We start from the raw sequence: 20,146 nt of genomic DNA, 5'->3' as shown, positions 1-20,146 counted from the left end.
GCATCAAGAGTAGACTAGAAGAAGCAGAGGACCATATCCATGAGCTAGAAGACAAGGTAAGAAAAAATACCCAAGTAGAGCAGCTTCTACGAAAAAAAAAAAAATTAACAAGCAGGAGGACAGTCTAAGGTAACTTTGGGACAACACGAGACAACATCTGCATAATAGGGATTCCAGAAGGAGAGGAAATGGAGCAAGAAATGGAAAACCTGTTTGAAGAAATAATGACAGAAAACTTCCCTGATATAGGGAAGAAAAAACCCACAGAAATCCAAGAACCTCACAGAGTCCCAAGAAAATGAACCCCAAAAGACCGATGCCAAGGCACATTATAATTAAATTGGCAAACACCAACGACAAAGTAAGAATTTTAAAAGTGGCCAGAGAGAGACGGAAAGTTACCTACAAAGGAACCCCCATCAGACTAGCAACTGATTTCTCAACAGAAACTCATCAGGCCAGAAGGGATTGGAATGAAATATACAAAGTCATGCAAAGGAAGGGTCTGAATCTGAGAATGCTGTACCCGGCAAGGCTATCAATCAAAATTGAAGGTGAAATCAGGAGCTTCACAGACAAAAAAGGACTAAGGGAATTTATTACCACCAAACCAGCAATGCAAGAAATGCTAAAGGGTCTGCTGTAAAAAAAAAAAAAGAAAGAAAGAAAGAAAGAAATAGGAAGCGAAAAAGGAACACAGGGGTAAAGAATAAAAATGGAGACAAATAAGTACCTATCAATAATAACTTTAAATGTAAATGGATTAAATGCCCCAATCAAAAGACATAGGGTAACTGATTAGATAAGAAAACACGACCCATGTATCTCTTGTCTACAAGAAACCCACCTCAGAAAAAAAGACACACACTGACTGAGGGTGAAGGGATGGAAAAAGTTTTTTTAGGCTGATGGAAATGAAAAAAAAGCTGGGGTAGCAATACTTATTTCTGACAAATTAGATCTCAAAGTGAAGGACATAAAAAGAGATAAGGAAGGCCACTTCATAATACTAAAGGGAGCAATGCAACAAGAAGAAATAACTCTACTAAACATATACGCACCCAGTACAGGAGCACCCAAATACATAAAAAATCTCCTGGAGGATATCATAGGAGAGATTGACAGCAATACAATCATAGTGAGAGACTTTAATACCCCACTATCACCATTGGACAAATCCTTTAAACAAAAAATCAGCAAAGAAACATCAATCCTACTAAACAGACACTTTTCGAAAGAAGACAGAAGGAAGGCAAAGAGACATATGAAAACCTGCACAAAGTCACCAATCATCAGAAAGATGCAAATCAAAACAACAATGCGGTACCATCTCACACCTGTCAGAATGGTTATTATCTACAAGTCAACAAATGACATGTGCTCTCAAGAATGGGGAGAAAAACGAACCCTCGTGCACTGCTAGTGGGAATGCAGACTGGTGCAGCCACTGTGGAGAACAGTATGAAGTTTCCTCAAAAAACTAAAAATGGAACTCCAATTTGACCCAGTGATCACACTTCTAGGAATATATCCCAAGAAACTAGAAACACCAATCAGAAAGGATATATGCACCCCTATGTTCACAGCAGCACAATTCACCATAGCTAAGATTTGGAAATAGCCTAAGTGCCCATTAGAAGATGAGTGGATTGAAAAACTGTGGTACATCTACACAATGGAATACTATGCTGAGGTAAAAAAAAAAGGAGTTCTTACCATTTGCAACAACATGGATGCAAACGGATGGAGATGGAGAGCATTATGCTAAGTGAAATAAGCCAGGCAGAGAAAGATAAATATCACATGATCTCACTCATTTGTGAAATATAATGAACAACATAAACTGATGAACAAAAATAGATCCTGAGACAGAGAAACATCAATCAGAATGTCAAACCTCAGGGAAGGTAGTGGACAGTGGGGGTAAGGGAGCGAGATCAACCAAAGGACTTATGTGCATGCATGTAAGCCTAATCAATGGACACAGACCACAGGGTAGTGGGGACATGAATGGGAGGTGGGGGTAATGGGGGAATAAGGACACATATGTAAAACCTTAATCAATAAAGAAATTTTAAAAAAAGACATCAATCCTCAATGACGCACTAGACCAGATGGAATATAATGACATCTTCAGAACATTTCACCCCAAAGCCACAGAATATACATTCTTCTCAAGTGCAGATGGGTCATTTTCAAAGATAGACCATATGTTGGGTCATAGGCAAAGTCTCTTCAAATTCAAGAAGATAGAAATCATATCAACCATCTTCTCAGATCACAGTGGCATAAAACTGGAAATCAACTGCAAAAAAAAAAAAAAAAAATCCCAAAAAATCAAACACATGGAGACTAAACAGCATGCTATTAAACAATCACTGGGTTACCAGAGAGATCAAGGAAGAGATTAAAAATATCATGGCAACAAACGACAATGAAAACACAACAATCCAAAATCTATGGGACACAGCGAGGGCAGTCTTGAGAGGGAAGTTCATAGCTCTACAAGTTTACTGCAAAAAACAAGAAACAATGGTAAATAATTACCTAACACTACAACTCAAAGAGTTAGAAAGAGAGCAATAAGAAAAGCCCAGAGAGGCAGAAGGAAGGAAATAATAAAGATCAGGGCAGAGATAAATGACATTGAGACCAAAAAACAATACAAAAGATCAACAAAACCAAGAGCTGGTTCTTTGAAAGGATAAACAAGATTGATGAATCTCCAGCCAGGCTCACCAGGAAGCAAAGAGACAGGACCCAAATAAAAAAAAATCAGAAATGAAAGAGGAGAAATAACAACAGCCCCCACAGAAATACAAAGGATTGTTAAAAAATACAATGAACAACTCTATTCTAACAAACTGGAAAACCTAGAGGAAATGGACATATTTCTAGAAAAATATAACCTTCCAAAACTCAATCAGGAAGAATCTAAACATCTCAATAGGCCAATAACTATGGAAGAAATTGAAGCAGTTATCAACAAGCTTCCAGCAAACAAAAGCCCAGGGCCAGACGGCTTTACAGTAGAGTTTTACCAAACATTCAAGGAAGAACTAAAACTTATCCTCCTCAATCTATTCCAAAAAATTCAAGAGGAAGGAACACTTCCAAGCTCCTTCTATGAAGCCAGCGTCACCCTCATACCAAAACCAGAAAAAGACAACACACTGAAAGAGAATTACAGGCCAATATCCCTCATGAATGTAGATGACAAAATCCTAAAGAAAATTCTAGCAAATCGGATCCAGCAGTACATCAGAAAGATCATACACCATGACCAAGTAGGATTTATCCCAGGAATTCAAGGATGGTACAATATCCGCAAAATCAATAAACTTGATACTTCACATAAACAAATTGAGAGATAAAAATCACATAGTCATATCAATTGATGCAGAAAAAGCATTTGACAAAATCCAACACCCTTTCTTGATAAAAACTCTCAACAAGGTGGGAATAGAAGGATCATACCTCAACATAATAAAAGCCATATATGACAAACCCACAGCTAACATCATATTCAATGGGCAAAAACTAAAACCATTTCCCCTAAGAACAGGAATAAGACAGGGATGCCCACTCTCAGCACTCCTGTTTGACACAGTACTGGAAGTATTAGCCATTGCAATTAGACAAGAAGAAGAAATAAAAGGCATCCAAATTGGAAAAGAAGAAGTAAAGCTGTCCTTATTTGCAGATGACATGATATTGTACATAAAAAACCCGAAAGACTCCATCCAAAAACTAATAGACTTAATAAATGAATTCGGCAATGTAGCAGGATACAAAATTAACACCAAGAAATCTATGGCATTTCTATACACCAATAGTGAACTTACAGAAAGAGAGACTAAAAAAGCAATCCCATTTACCATCTCACCAATAAAATTAAGATACCTGGGAATAAACTTAACTAAGGATGTAAAATACCTATAAGTGGAAAACTACAGAACACTGAAAAAAGAGATAGAGGAAGATGAAAACAGATGGAAGAACATACCATGTTCATGGATTGGTAGAATCAACATCATTAAAATATCCATACTACCCAAAGCAATCTATAGATTCAATGCACTCCCCATTAAAATACCAATGGCATATTTCACAGACCTAGAAAGAATTCTCCAAAAATTCATCTGGAATAAAAAAAGACCCCGAATAGCCATAGCAATCCTGAGAAGAAGAACAAAGTAGGTGGGATCTCAGTACCAGATTTCAAGCTGCATTACAAAGCCACTGTTCTCAAAACTGCCTGGTACTGGCACAAGAACAGACATATAGATCAATGGAATAGAATAGAGAACCCAGAAATTGACCCAAATCACTACACTCAATTAATATTTGACAAAGCAGGCAAGAACATAAAATGGAGTCAAGAGTCTCTTTAATAAATGGTGTTGGGAAAATTGGACAGATATATGCAAAAAAAAAAAATGAAACTAGACCACCAACTTACACCATACACAAAAATAAACTCAAAATGAATCAAGGACTTAAACATATGATGAAAACCCATAAAAATACTTGAGGAATCCACAGGCAGAAAAATCTCTGGCATATGCCGAAGCAGTTTCTTCACTGATACTGCCCATAGGGCAATGGAAACTAAGAGAAAATAAACAAATGGGACTACATCAAAATAAAAAGTTTTTGCACAGCAAAGGAGACCATCAATAAAACAAGAAAGCCCACTGCATGGGAGAACATATTTGCCAATGATATCAACGATAAGAGTTTAATCTCCAACATTTACAGGGAACTCATGCAGCTTAACAAAAAGAAGATAACCAACCCAATCAAAAATTGGGCAACTGATCTAAATAGACACTTTTCTAAAGAATACAGAAGGAAGGCCAAGAGACATATGAAAACCTGCTCAAAGTCTCTAATCTTCAGAGAGATGCAAATCGAAACAACAATGTGGTACCATCTCACACCTGTCAGAATGGCTATTATAAACAAGTCAACAAATGACAAGTGCTGGCAAGAATGTGAACAAAAAAGAACGCTAGTGCACTGCTGGTGGGAATGCAGACTGGTGCAGGCACTGTGGAGAACAGTATGGAGTTTCCTCATAAAACTAAAAATGGAACTCCCATTTGGCCCAGTAATCCCACTTCTAGGAATATATCCCAAGAAACTAGAAACACCAATTAGAAAGTATATATGCACCCCTATGTTCATAGCAGCGCAATTCACCATAGCTAACATTTGGAATCAACCTAAGGGTCCATCAGCAGATAAGTGGATTTAAAAACTGTGATACATCTACACAATGGAATAATATGCTGTGGTAAAAAAGAAGGAGCTCTTACCATTTGCAACAAAATGGATGGAGATGGAGAGCATCATGCTAAGTGAAATAAGCCAGGCAGAGAAAGATAAACATCACATGATCTCGCTCATTTGTGGAATATAATGAACAACATAAACTGATGAACAAAAATGGATCCAGAGACAGATAAACATCAATCAGAACGTTAAACCTAAGGGAAGTTAGTGGACAGTGGGATAAGGGGGAGAGATCAACCAAAGGACTTATATGCATGCATGTAAGCCTAATCAATGGACACAGACAACAGGGGGGTGGGGGCATGAATGGGAGGTGGGGGGTAATGGAGGAATAAGACACATATGTAATACCTTAATCAATAAAGAAATTTTAAAAAATAAAATATTAAAAGCTTTTGCACAGCAAAAGATTCCATCAACAAAACAAGAAAACCCACTGTATGGGAGAACATATTTGAAAATGTTATCACTGATAAAGATTTAATCTCCAACATTTACAGGGAACTCATACAACTTAATAAAAGGAAGATAACTGATCCAATAAAATAAATGGGCAATGGATTAAATAGAAACTTTTCGAAAGAAGACAGAAGGAAGGCAAAGAGTCATATGAAAGCATGCTCAAAGTCACTAATTATCTGAGAGATGCAAATCAAAACGACAACACGATAACCATCTCACACCTGTCAGAATGGCTATCATCAACTAATCAACAAATGACAAATGCTGGTGAGGATGCAGAGAAAAAGGAACCCTCGTGCACTGCTGGTGGGAATGCAGACTGGTGCAGCCACTGTGGAGAACAATATGGAGTTTCCGCAAAAAACTAAAAATGGAACTCCCATTTGACCCAGTAATCCCACTTCTAGGAATATGTCCCAAGAAACTAGAAACACGAATCAGAAAGGATATATGCACCCCTATGTTCATAGCAGCACAATTCACCATAGCTAAGATTTGGAAACAGCCTAAATGCCCATCAGCAGATGAGTGGATTAAAAAACTGTGGTACATCTACACAATGGAATACTATGCTGCTATAAAAAAAAAGAACTTCTTACCATTTGCAGCAGCATGGATGGAACTGGAGAGCATTATGCTAAATGAAATAAGCCAGGCAGTGAAAGAAAAATTCTACATGATCTCACTCATTCATGGAAAATAAAGAACATTATAACCTGATGAACAAAATGATAGATACAGAGGCAGTAAAGTATCAAACAGACTGTCAAATTACAGCGGGAAAGCTGGGTAGTATTGGGGAGGGGGATAAGAGATCAACTGAAGGACTTGTATGCATGCATATAAGCACAGTCAATGGACACAAGACACTGGGGGTTGGGGTGAGGGCATGCGACAGGGGGTAGGGGAAGCTGGGAGAAGTTCAATGGGGAATAAAAGGATATATATATATATATACTATGTGTAATACTTTAAACAATAAAATAAAATTTAAAAAAATTGTTATCTTGAAATGTTAAATCTTACAGGAAAACAAAGTTCTTTGTCAATTTGTTTTATGGTCAAGTCTATAACCATGTCATTTAAGTTTGTCATTTATAAACTGTCATTTTTTTTCCTCTGATGCATTTACAAATATGTTAGTTAAGTCTTTGAAAATTTCATAACAAGGAATCTGACTTACTCTAAATTATAGGTTTCTAAGCAAATCGTCTCTTTAAAGTAAGTAAAAATGTATAGAACTCTAAAGAATGACTAAAAACATGAAATACTAACAAGTAATCAGGACAAAAAATAATTAGTTACATGAAAATTTTTGTGTATTCCAGATATAAGAAAGCTTGTTTTTATTTTCCTAGAACAATTTGGTACATTATACAGTCATAAGCAATAAGGAAGCTTTTATATTTTTCTACCTACCTGATCCCTCCAAAATTTGGAAATTCTTAAAGAGTATGGCAATAAATTTCTTTGCATAAATTCAATAATAAAATTTTTCAATTGCAGTTTTATTAAACCAAGACTTTGACTAGAATGTAATGTCTGAAAAAGAAGTCCCCGGACTCTGGGCATCTCCAGAAAGTATTCTCAAAAACTGATCAAAACCAATCAAAAGTCACTAGCAAGAAATGGCCTGGTAGCTTGCTTGATCCCATGGTTCATGGCAGTCTTTCCAGGTAAGGATCAAAGGTTTCTTTCCTGAGAGATGGCAAGGAAGGAACCTCAAGACATTTTGGGAACTCAAGAATGTGAGGAAATCACCCAAGCCTATCCTATATAATAAATAGGTAATATGCAAATTGACCCTCATGCCCTCACAAGATGGCTGCCTATGACCAGGCCAGCAGGTTGGTTAGTGAGGGACGACCAAACAACTGAACAAGCAGGCTGCATGGGGCAACCAGGCCAGCAGGGGGGTTAGTGAGGGATGATCAAAGGACTGAACAGCAGGCTGCGTGGGATGACCAGGCCAGTGCGGGGGGGCAGTTAGGGGTGACCAGGCTGGCAGGGGGGCAATAAGAAGCAACCAGGCCAGTAGGGCAGGCAGTTAGGGGCAACCAGGCTCTCAGGGAGGAAGCAGTTGGGGGCAACCTGGCCAGCAGCAGGGAGCAGTTAGGGGTGACCAGGCCAGCACGAAGAGGCAGTGAAGGGTGATCAGGCTGGCAGGCAGGTTAGCAATTAGGAGCCAGAGGTCCGGGGATCGGACCTAAACTGGCAGTTGGACATCCCCCAAGTGGTCCCAGATTGGAGAGGGTGCAGGCTGGACTGAGGTCCCCTCCGTGCATGAATTTCATGCACTGGGCCTCTAGTAGGTATTATAAGCAGCTAGGTGGCTCAGCTTCTTTGCCCTGAAGGGCTAATTAAAGCTCAATCATGAGATTCCAGCAAAGCAGGTTTTTAAAAACCTATATAATCAATTGCTATTCTTATTGTGTTCATGCAAAAAATTAGGTCAAATTAAAACTAAAGTTAATACAGTAAATAAATTGATCTTAATTTGTCTCTTTAATACAGTAAATAAACTAGTCTTAATTTGGCTCTTTAATAAAAATGAGAATGATTTTAGGGAGAAATTCGTATTTCAATAGACTCTATAATACACAATTGTGGATATTAAACTCCAGTTAACTGTCTCCAAAGTTTTCTTTTTCATCCATGAGTGAAACTAAACTAGATCCAGAATTTTCCTGGTTTTCTTAAATATTTGACTATAACCCTCCAAACTAATGGGTTGTTTTTTTCCTTCCACCATACCATTTGTCATAATTCTTGTTGTTCTAGCTTTTGCCCCAATAATACTAAAATTTATAACACAGTTTGTGTCCACCACGTTACAAGCCCTACTTGTACTCAGGAAATACCACCCCTAGACACCATCACAATCTCCTGTGTAAAGGTCTCATTGTGCCTCTGACAGAGAGCAAGGATTTGGGGTTCTGAAGGAAAACACTGCCCCTTTTCAGCAGGAAGCAGTTACAGAAAAGATATTATGCCCCCTTTTCTCTGAAAGAATTCAATGCCAAAAATCCTGGAGGGGGGGAATGTTAGACACAACTCCAGAGCAAAGACGATGGTCCAGGTACAGAAACTCACCAGGGCAGAAAGCTCTGGATGCCTAGAAAGGGGGAAAAACAAGAACCTCACCCTCAGAGTAACATATCCTACCCTAGCATATCATTTGTCAGGCAGCCCCAAAAAGCAGTAAGCTAGACAAGTGATGCTTTGGCTGCCTCCGGATCAGCTTTTACCTCCCAAGTCATTCAGCAGGTTTCCTCAACCTTGGGTATAATTATATGCAGCATCTTAACCAAACACTGACTGTAATTAATGATTTGGCATCTTCTAGGGATTTTTCTGCCACAGGTCTGCTACATCCTTTCTTAGAAGGAGTCAGAGTTCTACTCAAAACGTGGAAAACCAGATCACCAGATGATCAACATGGATGGGATCCTGGGACATGCTCCTCACCACTCCACCTGTTCTGAAGCTGGCAGGGGTAAAGTCCTGGATCCCTCAAAGCAGAGTGAAGAGGACACCAGAAAGGGAAGAATGGGTGACTAAACCCAAGGAACACCTCAATGAGTAATCTATGTAGAACAGACCTTTACATCTTGCCTAGTAGGAGTTGGGACACCTATTGCTAATATACAGAATTATACTTATTCTATTCATTTGGGAAGAAAGTCACATATGGGGACCTTTATGCACTAGGACCCATTGTTCAGGAAAAGGATACAGGGATGTTTTCTGTAAAGGTTGCTGAAGTAGCTCCCTGTGGTGAATGCTTGACTTTTATCAGGTGTTCTAGTTATTATCTTTCAGTATCTAATAATTACAATATGAATTGTTCTGATAATTTCACCTTCCCTTATAGTAATGGGCATACTAAGCTGCAGGTTGTTTGGTTTCTGATATATGGGGTAACTGTTTATTTTTATATCCCTGCCAACAGCACCAGGGGATCTTGTCCCTTAGGGTGACTGACAGAAGATAGAGACCTTTGCCCCAATTAAGAATAACTATTAAGAAATAGAAAGGATGGGAATGTTAAGACTATGGGGCAATACAATCCTTAACAGTCATTTGTAAGCTTCCCACCGCAGGAAAAGCTTGCTGGACACCAGGAGTCAGACCATGTAAGGAACTGAAACTGATCCAAAGACACCTGATCACACACCTGCATTCCATGCACATTCCAAGCCCACTGACAGCCTCAGACCCACTAACAACAAAAGTTTCCTGCCAGTGACTGCATACTGTTGAAGAGTGGGAATTTTTGCCCATTCCAGAGAGACCATGGACTATGCCCCAGATAGAGTTGTCAGTACTGACACCAGGGCAGGCCTTGAGATACAGTCTCATGGCCCCTTCATAGCACGTAGGCCTTCTTTCATAGTTCACTGTCAGCTTTCTGAAGAACAAAACGACCCTGTAAATAACACGGTCGTCAATGGCGTGATCCTGACGTTGCTTAGGAAAAACTGTTTTATCTTGGGTTACTTGTTCTGCAAAAACAGCATGTGGTTAATGTGCTTAAAAGTGGTCCTGCACAAAGGGTCAGGGCTGCTCTCTGGACTCCCTGCATGGAGAGAAAGCAGTCGCTGGCCGGCTATTAAAGGCTCCCTAAATTTTAATTTGGTCTGGACTCCAGTGGTCGTTCACTCGCGTTCGCTCCACAATACATATAAGGATGAAACTCCAGCCCCTGGGTGCTGCCATCATCGACCCAATGGCTCATTGCTGTGCAGCCTTTCCCTTTGGATATCCCACTCTCATCCCCTTTTTTAAATAAATTCAATTTTTTATCCACTGTCTAAGATGGCTCTTTAGCCTGCCTGCATACCACCATGCTAACCTTCCATATTAATCTTTCACTCACATGACATTCATTCTCCCTGAGTGTCTCTGTCTTCACATGGTGTTTTCCTCTTTTTAAAAGGACATCAGTCATATTGAATTAGAGCCTACCCTTGGCTTGATGACATCTACAAAGATCCTCATTCCAAATAAGGTCACATTCATGGGTACTGGGGTTTAGGACTTATCTTTTGGGGGGAACACAATTCATAACAGGGACCAAATAATAACTCACCAGGGAGTGCCATGGCCTCAGGAAGTCTACTGTTTGCTTTCTCCAACAACTCAGACTACTCTCTGTGCCTTGGAAACAAAATACAGGAATTGATGTTGGTAATCCTGGAAGCCCTTCTGTAGAAGGTGAGCTGGAAGAAACTGCAATGCTTCCCTCAGAAGCTAGATGAATCCTCATTGATTTTAACCAGTAGTTTACTGAAAAATTATCTAAATTTGCAAGGATAGATCTAGAAGCAAATTAGAAAAAAAAACAAACTTTGGTCATCTCAACTTTTGTAGCAGCCTTTTTGCTTAGAACTAAAGCATAAGTAAGGGAAAAAGTAGTGGATGGCAAGGACAGTTTCACAGGTATTGGCAGCAGTAACTCAGTTTTAGAAAACATGGAGAAAGAAGACAAAAAGAAACAAGATTTCAGTGTTATCTTCTTAGTTAGAATTATTCTTTAAGGGAGAAAACCCTTATTTAGAGCCATCAATACATAATAGAGTCCCATAGTGTAAAGTAAATATGTCACTACTAATGCCAACCATCTATATATGTAGTCGGTAGAAAACAAAATGTGACCACACTTTTTGGTTGGAAAGACTTCACCTTAAAAGTGAATATTTTGGAAGTTTTGATTATTGAAAGACACTAGCTTGGAATAATGCCACCAGAGACTGAGTGGAAATTGCCCCTTTCAAAGGTGCCATTTTTATGAGCCAAGAATTTGGTGTTTAACAGTTCATCTGGAGGGAATAATATGTAGTATAATTTGAAGTGAAGATGTATAGTTACCTTAAGAAGAGCATTATTATTGATACCATTGTGAATGGGGTGAAATTGTTAAATGAATAACTTTAATAAAATTTTCATGCACAGGCAAAATGTATTCACTAGGTTTCTAGGTAGTGATTTGCTTTTGCTTTGTAATTTGTAGTCCTTAAGACTTTTAAAAAAAATAAAGCCCATCCTTATTCTTAGGTTATATAGGTCAATCTTTATTTTTTTTCTTTTGTAAATTCCATGCTAATGCCCAGTGGTAACTGTATGTTGTACCTTCAGGCGTTTCTACTATGTAAGCATTAAATAATTGCTCTTTCACCCTTATAGCTCCCAAACTATAAACACCTACAAAGAATTCTGATATAGCAGAAACTACATAACATTTCTACAATCAAATTATTGCATGTTACTGCCGTTCAAAGTGTACCCTGTTCTATTATATACTGTGTATAGTGAATATGTAGTCTTCCAGAACTACATTATGATCTTTGTCTGATCACAGTTTTTTTTCTTCATAATAACAAAGTAGTGTTTACTTACAATATTATAGTAAATGGGTATCACCTGTGACAGTATAAAAAAGGGGAATGCTTTCTGAAAAGACTGCAGATTTTTAGAGTTCTAAATGGTAATTTTGGAACTCAGTTGCCAGTGCCAACCTATGGCCTCAAATATGTAATTCTTAATATAGATGTTAAAACTGTACTTGTATGATTGGATAAGTGTTGATTTTCCTAATTTGGTTTCCATTTCAGAGGATAAGTCTCTTAGATGCCATAATTAAATGTGTTTAGAACTGATCATAAGTTTCTTAATCTTAATTATTCTAGAGTATTGTCCTAGAGATATTTATTATGCTGTTCTTATGAGAATTCCAAATACCCAAAACACCAAGGATATTTTGATAAAGCATAATGATGGTGGTAAGAGGAAATGCATGTGACTGAGATACGACTTCTAATTCAGTCTTTCTCAAAGCTCATCACCTTCCTCTGGGAAGCCTTTTCAGAGTTTTCTTATAGCACCCCAATAAATTTTATTACAGATAAAAAAAAATAAAAAATAAAAATAAAAAAATAAAAGCAGATAGGACATTGGAAAAATAATGCCAAAGAGATCAAGAAAGACCAAAGGGTTGGAAACTAACTCTTAAGCTTTACAACTGCCTCAAAAAGACTACCTTCTGCCCCCTACCCCCAGTCACACAGGAAATACCTGGTAAATGGTACAAATGACCAAATTTGGCACAATGGGGGAAACATTTAGCTGAGAATGGGATAAATTTACACTATATGTTTCTTTTCCCTTATCTTTTCTGACTGTTCTTGTGGATACTGGAGGCACATATAATGTGTTTTCTAATGACCTTCCTCATTTTTCCTCAACCCATAAAAATATCTAAGTTGTGGGTATGTCTGGAGAACCTTCTACCTGTTCTTTCCCCCCTAAGGATTCTGTACTGGTGTATGAACTAAGGGTTACCATATCTTGTACTCTGGATGGAGTCTTATAGGGGCAAAACACCTGAATTGGTAAATATGGTCTTCAGAATCAAAAGGAACATAGAAAAGAGTAACATTTGACCTGATGCTGAAAAATCACCTTAAAGTATAATAACAAATTATAGTAACTTTAATGAAAGTTATAAAACACCCATGGCCATAGTCACAATATCCTCTTTGCTAGCTCAAATGCAAGAACTAGAACTGTAATTTGAGAACTAAAAAGACAAAACATAATTTTAAAAAGGATGTATTTGTATTTTATCTATGAAAGAATAATTTGACGTAAATTTTGACTTACAGATTTTTACAAGATCTGAGACAAATAAAAATTTAGTCATTTCTATAACACCTATGCTAATCTCTTAAACTCTACATGCGCATCTCCTAAATATTTTTCTGTAATATACTTTTCAGATTTCTTCCTAATCTTTAGTTACTGAATCAAGTTTCCTCTTTGTGTTCCTCTTTGTGTTTACCTATGGATGATTTGCCTATTGTATTCCCTAAATATATATAAAATAACTTGAAGAATTTTTCCGTCATGCTATTTCAATATGTGGATGATTCATTGATAACTGGTAAGACTTTACATGCCTGTAAAGAAAATTTTGGCTTTCTTAATGTTTTTAGCTGCTGGAGAACTTAAAACCAACTTAAATTTCAGTATTATCAAATTGAAGTAAAATAATTTGGACATTTTATATTGGTCAACAAACAGAAGGCAGTCTCATTCAAAAGTCAGCCTATTCGAGGATGCGGAGAAAAAGGAACCCTCGTGCTCTGCTGGTGGGAATGCAGACTGGTGCAGCCACTGTGGAGAACAGTATGGAGTTTCCTCAAAAAACTGAAAATGGAACTCCCATTTGACCCAGTAATCCCACTCCTAGGAATATATCCTAAGAAACCAGAAACACCAATCAGAAAGGATATATGCACCCCTATGTTCATAGCAGCACAATTTACAATAGCTAAGATTTGGAAACAGCCTAGGTGCCCGTCAGCAGATGACTGGATCAGAAAACTATGGTACATCTACACAATGGAATACTATGCTGCCATAAAAAAGAAGGAATTACTACCATTTGTGGACACCTGGATGGAATTAGAGAACATTATGCTAAGTGAAATAAGCCAGTCAATGAAAGAAAAATACCACATGATCTCACTCATTTAGGGATAATGAAAAACATTATAAACTGATGAACCAAAAGATAGTTACAGAGGCAGTAAAGCATCAAACAGAGTGTCTAATTACAGCGGTAAGGTTAGGGAGAGGTGGGGGAAATAAGAGATCAACTGAAGGACTTGTATGCATGCATATAAGAGTAACCAACGGATGCAAAACATTGGGGGTGAGGGCAGGTATGGGAGTGGGGTGGAGAGGGGGCAATGGTAAGATATGTACACATATAATACCTTAATAAAAATTTGAAAAAAAAAAAGTCAGCCTATTTACAAATGAAGCAACTTACCATAGAAAACCCTGAAGACTCCATAAATAAACTACTAGACTTAATAAATGAATTCAGCAATGTAGCAGGCTACAAAATTAACACCCAGAAATCTATGGCTTTTTTATAGACCACCTAGGGGCCCAGTGCATGAATTCATGCACCTTTAAAGGAACTGTGGGCCACGAGGCTGGGGTGGGCACAGGGGCGGGTCTCGGCCCATCCACTGTGCCCTTGCTCGGCCCCTCCCTCTGTGGTCCCCGATACCTTCTCTGCTGGGATCCCCACTCCTGCCACCACCACTACCATGCATTGACTGCGCTGGTTCTTCTCGCACCTGTTGATGGCGCAGAGCCATTGGGGCTAGCACCAGCAGTGGGGGCAGCCACTGCTCACACCTGCTGATGGTGCCAGTGTCATCAGCAAGAGTGAGTGGTGGCTGCTTCCCTGATCACCCCTCAGGAACAGGGGGAGGTGGAGAAGCCTTGAGGGGCGATCGAGGCTGGCAGCAGCTGCTCACACCTGCTGATGGTGCCAAGTGATCAGGGCTGGTGCTGGGTGCTGGCAATAGGTGCGAGTGGTGGCTCTGGTGCTGGCAGTCGGTGCCAGCAGCAAGTGCGAGCACCCGGCAGGACCACAGCATGTGGGAGCAAAGAATTTTCAGTAACCACCAGAGGATTGCCCTGATAACAGTGACCATCACCCCACCTTGGTCTGACGCCCCTGCTCACCCGCTCCACCATCCCATTGCAGCTGATGCCTGCTATGTTCCACACTCTGCCACCTGCTGCTGACACCCACCACATTCTGCGCATGCCCCCTGATGATCAGCACACATCATAGCAACCGGTTTTTCAGTCGTTTGGATGTTCCATTGTTCCACTGTTCGGTATATTTACATATTAGCGTGTTATATATATATAGACAATGAACTCACAGAAACAGAAATTAAAAAAAAAAAACAACACCCATTTACCATTGCAACAAAAAAAAATTAAGATACCTAGGAATAAACTTAACCAAGGAAGTAAAGGACGTGTACTCAGAAACTACAGGACATTGAAAAAAGAGATAGAGGAAGACATAAACAAATGGGAAAATATACCATGTTCAAAGATTGGTAGAATCAACATCATTAAAATGTTTATACTATTCAAAATAATCTATAGATTCAATTCAATTTCCATTAAAACACCAATGGCATATTTCAAAGACCTAGAAAAAACTCTCTAAAAAATCATATAGAATAATAAAAAAAAAAAAGACCCTGGAAAGCTGCAGCAATCTTGATAAAGAAGAGCAAAGTTGGAGGAATCATAATACCAGATATCAAACTGTATTACAAAGCCACTATTCTCAAAAGTGCCTGGTACTGGCACAAGGACAGACATATAGACCAATGGAGCAACTTACCATAGAAACAGAAATGGAACAGAAATTAGAACCCAGAAATCGATCCAAGCCATTATTCTCAATTAATATTTATTGAAGGAGGCAAGAGCATACAATGGAGTCCAGATACTCTCTTCAATCAATGGTATTGGGAAAATTGGACAGATACATGCAAAAAAATGAAGCTAGACAATCAACTTACACCATACAGAAAAATAAACTCAAAATGGATAAAGGACTTAAATGTAAGACAGGAAACTGAAAAAATCTTAGAAGAATATATAGGCAGCAAAATAGCAGACATGTCATAGCGATATTTTCACTGATACAGCTCCTAGGACAATGGAAACTAAGGGGAAAATAAACAAATGGGACTACATAAAAATAAAAAACTTCTGCACAGCAAAAGAAACCATCAACAAGACAACAAGAAAGTACCGCATGGGAGAACATATTTGCCAATGTTATCTCCCATAAGGGTTTAATTTCCAAAATTTACAGGGAACTCATATAACTTAACAAAAGGAAGATAAACAATCCAATCAAAAAATGGGCAAAGGACATAAATAGATACTTTTCAAAAGAGGAAATACAGAAGGCCAAGAGAGATGAAAAGTGCTCAAAGTCACTAATCATCAGAGAGATGCAACTCAAAATGACAATTCGGTATCATCTCACACCTGTCAGAATGGCTATCATCAACAAATCAACAAACGACAAGTGCTGGTGGGGATGTGGAGAAAGAGGAACCCTTGTGCACTGCTGGTGGGAATGCAGACTGGTGCAGCCACTGTGTAGAACAGTATGGAGTTTCCTCAAAAAATTAAAAATGGAACTGCCATTTGACCTAGTAATACCACTTCTAGGAATATATCCCAAGAAAACAGAAACACTAATCAGAAAGGATATATGCACCCCTATGTTCATAGCAGCACAATTTACAATAGCTCAGATTTGGAAACAGCCTAAGTGCCCATCAGCAGATGAGTGGATTAGAAAACTGTGGTACATATACACAATGGAATACTATGCTGCTGTAAAAAAGAAGGAATTCTTACCATTTTCAACAGCATGGATGGAACTGGAGAGCATTATGCTAAGCAAAATAAGCCAGAGAAAGATAAATATCACATGATCTCACTCATTTGTGGAATATAATGAACAACATAAAATGATGAATAAAAATAGAACCAGAGACATAGGAGAATCAAATAGACTGTCCAACCTATGAGGAAAGGAAGGGGATGAAGGGGTAAGAGATCAACCAAAGATCTTGTATGCATGCAGATGAGCATAACCAATGGACACAGACAGTAGAGGGGTGAGAGTATGTGCTGAGGGATGGGAGTAGCCAGGGAGAGGTCAATGGGGGAAAAAGGAGACTCGTGTAATACCTTTAACAATAAAGAATTTAAATTTAAAAAAAGAAAAAAACAAATTCACCAATTTGGGGAGTTGGTTATGTATTATAAGCAATGCATCTTTGCTTTTTCTGAAAAGCGTAGCCATCTCATTGAGATGTCAGATGATGCGTAACCAGAACATTTACTGTGGTTCAAAGAAGCTAGAGAAGCCTTTCAAAACCTTAATGTAGTCATTGTTTCCCAATTGGTACTAGGGGTTACTAAATTTGAAAAACTAGTCCACGTTTTCTGTCGTGACAATAAGGGACCTATTAATGATGCACTTTATAGGATTATTGCTTATTTTTCCGTGTTAATGGATTCTTTTGTTCTGGAAATTCCAGCATATTTACAAGCCTTAGCAGCAGCTGGTCTTCTTGTTTAAAAATCTCAGGCTTTGGAAATATTTTCTAACATATTTTATGAGGCCAACATTACTGTGATGCCAGAACCTGGCAAGGATGACACAAAAAAGAGAGTTACAGATCAATATATTTGATAACTACTGATGCAAAAATCCTAAACAAAATACTAGCAAGTCAAATACAATAATACATGAAAAATAATACATCACAATAAAGTAGGGTTCATTCCAAGGGCACAATGATCATTTAAAATATGCAAATTGATAAATGTGATACACCACATTAACAAAATAAAAGATAAAAATCATATGATAGTATCAATAGGAAAAGAAAAAGCCTTTTACAAGATACAACATTTATTTACTAGAGGCCCGGTGCACGGAATTCGTGCACGGGGGAGGTGGTGTCCCTCAGCCCAGCCTGCACCCTCTCCAATCTGGGACCCCTCGAGGGATGTCTGACTGTCCGGATGCCCGACAGTTGGACATCCCTCTCACAATCCAGGACTGCTGGCTCCCAATTGCTCGCCTGCCTGCCTTCCTGATTGCCCCTAACCGCTTCTGCCTGGCAGCCTGATCACCCCCTAACCACTCCCCTGCCAGCCTGATTGATGCCTAACTGCTCTCCCCTGCCAGCCTGTTTGGCCCTAACTCCCTCCCCTGCAGGCTTGATCGCCCCCAACTGCCGTCCCTTGCAGGCCTGGTCCCTCCTAACTGCCCTCCCTTGCTGGCCATCTTGTGGTGGCCATCTTGTGTCCACATGGGGGCAGGATCTTTGACCACATGGGGGCAGCCATCTTGGGTGTTGGAGTGATGGTCAATCTGCATATTACTCTTTTATTAGATAGGATAGAGGCCTGGTGCACGGGTGGGGACTGGCTGATTTGCTCTGAAGGGTGTCCCAGATTAGGGTGGGGGTTCCCTTGGGGCGTGAGGCGGCCTGGGCGAGGGGCCTGTGGTGGTTTGCAGGCCGGCCACGCTCCCTGACGACCCAAGCGGAGGCCCTGGTATCTGGGATTTATTTATCTTCTACAATTGAAACTTTGTAGCCTGGAGTGGAGCCAAGCCTTCTGCTTGCTCCATGGAGGCAGCCATTTTTGGGGGGATTTATGTATCTTCTATAATTGAAACTTTGTAGCCTTAAGGGGAGGCCTGGGCCTGCCAGGATGTGTGGAAAGCTTGGCTTCCTCCATCACCGGGGGCAACCTTAGCCTTCTGTTCTTTCCAGCTCTGTGAATGCTGCCATTTCTGCTTGGATTTATGTATCTTCTATCATTGAAACTTTGTAGCCTTGAATGGAGGCCTAAGCCAGCAAGGGCAGGCGGAAAGCTTGGCTTCCTCCATTGCCGGGGAAACCCAAGCCTTCCTCCTGCTCTCTGTGACTGTAGCCATCTTGGTTGGGTTTATTTGCATATTCACTCCTGATTGGCTTGTGGGCGTGGCTTGTGGGTGTAGCGGAGTGATGGTTAATGTGCATATTACTCTTTTATTAGATAGGATAACTAAACATTCAATCAAATGGTTGTAAAAGGAAAATACCTCAACATAATAAAAGCTACATATGGCAAAACCTCAGCTAATATACTCAGTAGTGAAAAACTGATTTTTTTTTCTCATACAAGAACAAGACAAGGATGTCCACTCCCACCACTCTTATTCAACATAGACTGGAAGTCTTAGCAAGAACAATCATGCAAGAGAAAGAAACAAAAGGCATCTAAATTGGGAATAAAGAAGTAAAATGTTCACTTTTTTCAAATAACATGATTCTTTATATAGGAAACCCTAAAACTCCACCAAGAAACTATTAGAAACAATAAACAAATATAATAAAGTTACAGGATTCAAAATCAATGTACAGAGATCCAAGAGCATGCCAGAGTAGGTGTGAGCTTTCCTCACCTCCTCCCAGGACCAAACTGGAATTACAATTTAATTATATAAAAATCATCCTGTAGAGGAGAAAATAATGGCGGCCAAATAGACAGACATGTAGCGTACCTCCTCCTGTGGCTAGGCTGGAAAAGCAACTAAATCAGAAAACATACACCCAGAATTAACAAACTAGACACAGCTGAGGAAACAATTTTCAATAAGGAAGGGCATAGGATGCCTGGAGAATGGTAGGAGCAGGGATTTGGACAGGAGAAGGACACCCAGCCCCTGGCAGAGGGTGAGGTAAAGGCTGCATTGCACCAAAGCCACGTTCCTTGGCGACAGGCATAATACCCAAGTGTGAAAAGGAAAACCTGCAGAGCTGCTGGCACCAGGGTAATCTATACCTGGGACCACAGCCACGGGGACCTGTGCCCCAAAAGACGGCCTGAAAAGTGGCACCAGCAGCGTGGTGCCAGGAGGAGAGAATCCCACAGTTTTGTAGTTGTTTGGCTTTTCTTTTGTCTTTCTTTCATT

This window comes from Plecotus auritus (assembly GCF_963455305.1).
Source record: "Plecotus auritus genome assembly, chromosome: X".
In the NCBI taxonomy this organism is placed as follows: Eukaryota; Metazoa; Chordata; class Mammalia; order Chiroptera; family Vespertilionidae; genus Plecotus; species Plecotus auritus.
Note: the sequence above shows the minus strand (reverse complement) of the source record.